Source organism: Hoplias malabaricus, chromosome 1 (assembly GCF_029633855.1).
Source record: "Hoplias malabaricus isolate fHopMal1 chromosome 1, fHopMal1.hap1, whole genome shotgun sequence".
Lineage (NCBI taxonomy): Eukaryota > Metazoa > Chordata > Actinopteri > Characiformes > Erythrinidae > Hoplias > Hoplias malabaricus.
The window spans coordinates 90,717,048-90,724,560 of NC_089800.1; the positions used below are offsets into that span (position 1 = coordinate 90,717,048).

At 60.7% G+C, this 7,513-nt stretch overlaps 1 non-coding gene across 1 annotated transcript; it reads left to right on the plus strand.

Annotated features, from left to right (window-relative positions):
- The first annotated feature begins 6,527 nt into the window (after nucleotides 1-6,527).
- On the plus strand, nucleotides 6,528-6,681 carry LOC136670353 (5.8S ribosomal RNA). The gene has a single exon (XR_010795621.1). It is a non-coding gene; the product is annotated as a 5.8S ribosomal RNA (ribosomal RNA).
- The last annotated feature ends 832 nt before the right edge of the window (nucleotides 6,682-7,513 follow it).

Sequence of the window (7,513 nt, forward strand, 5' to 3'; positions counted from 1 at the left end):
ACATAAACCACGAAGCCGGTGCCATCCGTGGTGCTGGCTTGCCTCAACTCTCCAACCGTCAGGTTGAGAAACACAACCGACCGGTGACCGGTTAAGACAGACAAAAGGCCGAGCAGGTACCCCTGGAGCATCCGTAGCGTCGACCGGCGGGCGGTGTCCCCCGTCCGGGCCGCGTCTATGAGCTCTGGGATTCGGGTCTTAGCGTGGCTTAGGAAGACCCTGAAATCCGAAGGTTGCGGCAAGCGACTCAGCTTCGCTCTCTTCACGCGCTGGCGATGGCCCAGAATCGTGCGTGCGATGTCCCGATGAGCCTTGGCGAAGGTCAGCTTCAGCCTCTGGAGCTCTTCGGGGCTGACCCCGGCGGTCTCTGGGTCGAAGGCAGCGACGTGGGAGACGAACGCCTTGGCGCTGTGCAGGTAACACTTAACGGTTGTCGAAGCGTAACCCAGTTTCTGAAGGCTCTGTACCCAAGTGGGAACGTTCGTGTGATGGACGAAAGACAGGTCTGTGAATTGGCAGCCGGGCGGGGCGCAGTGAAGCAGGAACCGAATAACGTGGCCCCGTCGCTGGCGAGAGTTCTCGATGTCCTTCGGTGACGCGTCGACCCGCAGGTAGAACTTCTGAAAGTCGTCTACCGAACGGCTGACGTAGGTGTCCCGAAACCGATGCGGGATCACGAGCTGCCTCCCCCGGGAGGTTCGCCGTGCCCGCTCGGTCTCTGAATCCGTGTCCGAGGTGGATTCGGCAGGGGAAGACTCGCTCGGTTGGTAGTCGCTGTCGACCGGCTCCGGCGTGGCTTGGCCCGTAGTGGCTTGGCCCGGGGAGGCTTGGTCCGGCGAGGCTGGGTCCGGCGAAGCTGGGTCCGGCGTGTTGGGTCCCGGCGTGCTTGGGCCCGGCATGGCTGGGTCCGGCATGCTGGGGCCCGGCGTGCTGGGGCCCGGCGAGGCTGGATTCGGGGAACAGGATACCGAGGGCGGTGGAGGGTTCCGCGGCTTAGACTGTTGATAGCGACGCAGAAGGTGGATGGTGCGAAGGCGTCGAGCGGCAGAGAGAGCGATCCGAAGGGCGAGGCCTTTGAGGGAATGCGCCGAGCCCAGGTGATCCGCCGGCGAAGAGAGAGACGGCAGGCCGCAGAGAGGGCAGTCGAGCTGGGACGAATTCTCCCCACTTTGGTCCAGTCCCCGGAGAAAGTCAATGTCGGCAGATCCAAGGCGGTGGAAGGTGGTATAATGGGAAGTCAGATCCGTAATGGCTTGCTCGCAGAGCGGGCAAGCATCAGGCGTGGTTGGCTCCGGCGTGCTTGGGTCCGGTGAGCTTGGGTACAGCATGGTTGGGTCCGGCGTGCTTGGGTCCGGCGTGCTTGGGTCCGGCGTGTTCGGGTCCGGCGTGTTCGGGTCCGGCGTGTTCGGTCCCGGCGTGCTCGGTCCCGGCGTGCTCGGTCCCGGCGTGTTCGGTCCCGGCGCGCTCGGTCCCGGCGTGCTTGGTCCCGGCGGCGAGGCTGGATTCGGGGAACGGGATCCCGAGGGCGGTGGAGGGTTCCGCGGCTTAGACTGTTGATAGCGACGCAGAAGGTGGAGGGTGCGAAGGCGTCGAGCGGCAGAGAGAGCGATCCGAAGGGCGAGGCCTTTGAGGGAATGCGCCGAGCCCAGGTGATCTGCCGGCGAAGAGAGAGACGGCAGGCCGCAGAGAGGGCAGTCGAGCTGTGATGAATTCTCCCCGCTTCGGTCCAGTTCTCGGAGGAAGGCTGCGTCGTCCGGTCCGAGTCTGTGGAAGATGGTAAAGTGGAAAGTCAGATCCGTAGCAATGGCTTGTTCGCAAAGCGGGCAGCTATCCATGGTGAGAGACTGACGGCTCCGAGTGAAGGCGACCCCTTATATAGCCCCCGGTTCGTGCATAATTAGGGGTTATGGGCGTTGATCGCTCCCGTTCGCGTTCGACGTTCGCCCATCTTGGGTGTATGAACCAATGAGAACCAAGACCGATAGCGTATTACTGCCAAAATTAGTCCCGGTTTCCGAGCCAGGTGCCGGGCAGAGCGATGGGGAGTGGTCCCCAAGGTCCGTGGGGCCTACCACTGTCATAAATCCGAGTGGCTTCCACTCGGTCCGCCTCGACCGGGTACCTTTAAGGTCAAGTCCCAACCCCGGATCTCGTATCACGGTGGTATTGGGACTGCCTGTGGGTCTATAGGCCACCGACCATCTGCCCACTTGTGGGGCGGGTGGAACGGGCCGCCCCGTCGATTGTTATAAGCCCGTTGTGTCCACCCCGATGATTCGTTCGATGTATGCCTGGGAAGGTAAAACATTCCTGGGCATGGGGGGTCGAGCGTATGAGGGGTTTCCCCCGTCCCGAAAGAGAGAGTTTTCCGACCGATGATTCGTTCGATATGCCTGCCCGGGGAGGGTCAACTTCCCTGGGCACCGGGGGGTCGAACGTATGAGGATTGTCCCCCTTTTTAAACCCATAAATTTGCCCGTGCGCGAGTCGACGGGGCCGCGTAACCCCCCGAGGCGTTGGCCGGCGGTCATCCGCCGGTCCGTGGGATCTCCCGACCTTTCCCCTCCTTTGAGCGGGACGTGGGAGCGCACCACCGGGCCCCCGGCTGGAAACGGCCGGAGGCAAAGAGCGCATTAGAGGTGACACGGATCGGTCTTCCACAGACCGCGGCTGGAAGTTCGCAGGGTCGGCCTACGGGATCCGACCCTTCGTCTTCTTAAACGCAGACTTCCGTAGGCTCCGGGGGGCGAAACCGTAAACCTTTGCCGACCTCCTCGCACTGCGAGGGGGCCAGGATTTGCGGCTTGTCCGCGTATCGGTCCTACCAAGGACCGCGGCTGGAAGTTCGGTGGTGAGCCCTCGACCTTACGAGATTGAGGGCAAAACCCTTCGTCTTCTGAACATCAGACGGCTCCGGTGGTGGCGTACCGTAAAAACCTATGCCGACTTCCTCGCGCTTTGAGGGGGCCAGGATTCTCTTCCATTCTCTTCCCTTAACGGCTGTCCTTCACGGCCGTTCGAGCTCGGTATACGCGGAGCACCAGGGGCAGGCTTCTAAGCCTAAATACAGTGCTTAGAGCGATCCTCCCCACCTTGTGCTCCCAGCCTCCATGGCTCGTGGATGCCCGTAAGAGGCATGTCCGCTTGTCCAGAACGGTTCCGAGGGGGACTTAGTCGGCCGGTCGATCCAACAGTAGGTCCGTTCAACGTCCGCGTCGGTGGTGCCTTAGGGTCGGGATCCGTTTGAGGGAAGGACCCGGCCCCTAGCCTGCACCGTCCGGGCGAGAATCATACGTTTTCCAAGTTGCCAAGTCGATTGCAGACCCCCACAGCGGGGTCGCGTTCGATCCTCTTCGCTGGTGTCCCCTGAGATCACTCTCACGGGCTCCATGCGCCCCCTCTCTTTCCCCGTCCGGGGTTTGAGATCCAAGGGGGGTCGGTCTGGTTGATCCTGCCAGTATTATATGCTTGTCTCAAAGATTAAGCCATGCAAGTCTAAGTACACACGGGTTTTGGTACAGTGAAACTGCGAATGGCTCATTAAATCAGTTATGGTTCCTTTGATCGCTCCACACGTTACTTGGTATAACTGTGGTAATTCCAGAGCTAATACATGCAAACGAAGCGTTGGAAGGGTTCTGGGGGTCGGCGTGAAATGCTCTCCCGGCCCCTGTCCCCCGGATACGTGCATTTATCAGAACCGAAAAACCCTCCCGGCTCCGGTCGGGTCGCTTTGGTGACTCTAGATAACCTCTGGCCGATCGTTAAGCCCTCCGGGGCGGCGACGTATCATTCGAGTGTCTGCCCTATCAACTTTCGACGGTAGGCTACGTGCCTACCGTGGTGACCACGGGTAACGGGGAATCTGGGTTCGATTCCGGAGAGGGAGCCTGAGAAACGGCTACCACTTCCAAGGAAGGCAGCAGGCGCGCAAATTACCCATTCCCGACACGGGGAGGTAGTGACGAAAAATATCGATGCGGGTCCTATGATCCTGTGGAGCGTAATCGAAATGAACTCAATCTATGTCCGTGAGTGATGACCCATTGGAGGGCAAGTCTGGTGCCAGCAGCCGCGGTAATTCCAGCTCCAATAGCGTATGCTAAAGTTGCTGCAGTTAAAAAGCTCGTAGTTGGATGTGGGGACAGGTCTCGGATCCCCTGTACTGTCCGGGATGGCGTGGGGAGCTCCTTCGGGGGTGACCCCCTGTCTCTGGGTGGATGTTGGGACCTGGTCCCTACCCGCCGGTGTCCTCTGCTCGCCGGCCGCGGAGAAGCCCTTAGCTGGGTACTTCACTGCGGTGCACGGTGGGTTGGAGGGTCCGGAGCGTTTACTTTGAATAAAGCAGAGTGCTCAAAGCAGGCCGACACGTGCCATGTCTGACTGAGCTAGGAATAATGGAATAGGGCCCTTCCGCGGGGCTTCGGGGTCTCTCCTTCGGGACGGCTGGTCGTTCCGGAGTGGGGCTCCGGGGCTTCCACGGTCCTATTTCGTGGGTTTTAAGGACCGAGGGCAATGATTAAGAGGGACGGCCGGGGGCATCCGTACCACACCGATAGAGGTGAAATTCGTTGACCGGTGTGGGACGAACGAAAGCGAAAGCATTTGCCAAGAATGTTTTCATTAATCAAGAACGAAAGTCGGGGGAGCGAAGACGATCAGATACCGTCGTAGTTCCGACCGTAAACTATGCCGACCCGCGATCCGGCGGCGTGAGGCTAGCGACCATGACCCGCCGGGCAGCGTGAGGGAAACCACGAGTCTTTGGGCTCTGGGGGGAGTACGGTTGCAAAGCTGAAACTTAAAGGAATTGACGGAAGGGCACCACCAGGAGTGGAGCTTGCGGCTTAATTTGACTCAACACGGGGAATCTCACCCGGCCCGGACACGGTAAGGATTGACAGATTGATGGCTCTTTCTTGATTCTGTGGGTGGTGGTGCATGGCCGTTGGGAGTTCGTGGAGCGATTCGTCTGGTTAACTCCGATAACGGACGAGACCCTGTGCCTTAAAAAGTTACACGGCCCTCCCTTGGGTCCCTGTGGGGGCTTGCGGCCCGAGGGGTTCGTCGGTCGGTGGCCGAACTTCTTAGAGCGATCCGGGGCAAGGCAAAGCCGTATGAGATTCGGGGCCATAACAGGTCTGTGATGCCCTTAGACGCCCGGGGCCGCACGTGAGTTACACTGGCTGGTTCAGCATGTGCATCCATCCTATGCCGAAAGGCCTGGGCAATCCTATGAACGCCTTCCCCGCTGGGGATAGGGGATTGTAACTTTTCCCCTTGAACGAGGAATTCCAAGTAGTCGCGGGTCACCAGCCCGCGTCGATTAAGTCCCTGCCCTTTGTACACACCGCCCGTCGCTACTACCGATTGGATGGCCTGGTGAGGTCCTCGGACCATCTCCGAGGTGCCCCTTTACCGGGGGGTTGCCTCGTTGAGGTGGGAAGTCGATCGAACCTGGGCATCTAGAGGGAGTAAAAGTCGTAACAAGGTTTCCGTAGGGGAACCTGCGGAAGGATCATTAACGGTGACCTGGCCACGGCCGGTTGTCGAGTCGGACTCGAGAGGCCAAACCTCCCCCGGCGGGTACCTTCAAGGTATGGACCGCAGAAGCCTCGTACCTTTCGTCGTCGGCCGACGTGAGTCTCTCCCCCTCCGGGTGGGTGGACGTAGCGAGCCGGCTTCGGAACTCGGGGTTATGCGAGGACCGCCTTAGGTGCATAGGTACCCCGGTCCGCCCCCCTCGTTCGCGGGGGGGAGAGTGGCGCCGGAGCCGCCCGCCGGGTCGTTAAACCAACCATTGATCGTTGAAGGCTTGATTGTGCGTGCGCGAGTCAAAGGGGCTTACTCACCCCCAGGGCGTTGGCCGGTGCTCGCCGGCCTCGGTGGGATCTCCCTGAACCCATCCCCCCGGCACAGGGGGTGGTGGTGGACGGGAGCGTACCGCCGGGCGAAACTCTTTCCCCTCACGGGGTTGGAGCGGAGCTTAAGAGCGCATGCAAATACCCCGATGTTGGCTTCGCAGAGACGGACCGTATAATAGTCTAAGGCCGGTGCGCGAGTTGAAGGGGCCTCACGAACCCCGGATGCGTTTAAACACCCGAAGGAGACGGCCGGTGCCCGCCGGTCCTGACTAGGTGGGATCTACCCAGCGCCTTCCCCTAAGCGGGGGACTTGGGAGCGTACCACCGGGCCTCGCTCATACCCTCCGGGGTGGAGAGCTTGGCTTTGAGCGCACGCCTGAATGCCTTAGACCGGGACCCGTAACGCAGCGAACCAAACCCTGGGCCTCGCCGGGAACGGTGGGGCCTAGACCCGGTCTCCTAAACCACGTAAGTCTCGGGCACCTACTCGGGCGATCGTCCCCCGGGCCGTAACTCCTCGGTCCGGTGGTGACGCCCAGGTTCAATGACCTTCCCCCCTCCACGGGGGGGAAGGCACCCGGCTTGAAATATTGTCAAACGTTGTCTCGTGTTCGAATGGCTTCCTTCGCCCGGCCTGTAACGGGCCGGGCACAAACCTCATACAACTCTTAGCGGTGGATCACTTGGCTCGTGCATCGATGAAGAACGCGGTAACCTGCGTTAAATAATGTGAATTGCAGAACACAGATCATCGATATTTCGAACGCACATGGCGGCCGCGGGGGTCCATCCCGCGGCCACGCCTGTCTGAGGGTCGGTTTACCCATCGATCGGTCTTCCTAGACCGCGGCTGGGAGTTCGCAGGGCCTCCACCTCGGACGGCCCTTCGTCTCCCTAAACCCAGACTCGGGCCTTAAACCCGACGTGTGGCGAGAGCTCCGGACGTAGGGAGAGCCATTAGGTCCGGGTCCAATCCGTCATAGTCTCTCCCCGCTGGGCTCTCCGCCGCCGTCGGAGAGTGGGTACCGTAATACGGCGAGCGGCCGGGGGGTTCGCGCCCCCCGCGCCCCGCAAAACAGTCTCGTAGTGCGACCTCAGATCAGACGAGACAACCCGCTGAACTTAAGCATATCAGTAAGCGGAGGAAAAGAAACTAACAAGGATTCCCCTAGTAGCGGCGAGCGAAGAGGGAAGAGCCCAGCGCTGAATCCCACTTTCCCCTGACCGGGGTGGGCCGGGAAATGTAGCGTACGGAAGTCCGTTTGGTCTCGGTGCGGACGCGGGACCAAGTTTTGCAAGGAAGTGTCTTCCGCAGATGGTGAAGGCCCGGTATTGTCCCGCATCCCGCCGGGTAGATCGGGCTTCCCGGAGTCGAGTTGCTTGTGAATGCAGCTCAAAGTGGGTGGTAAACTCCATCTAAGGCTAAATACCGGCACGAGACCGATAGCGAACAAAGTACCGTGAGGGAAAGTTGAAAGCAGTACTTTGAAGAGAGAGTTCAAGAGAGCGTGAAACCGTTGAGAGGTAAACGGTCGGGGGACCGAGAAGACCCCCCCGGGGGATTCAGCCGGGCGGACGGCCCGCGCTCGTGTGGTTCCGTGGCTCGGAGGCGAGTTCATCCGGGCGAGAGTGGGGGCGACCCCACTCCC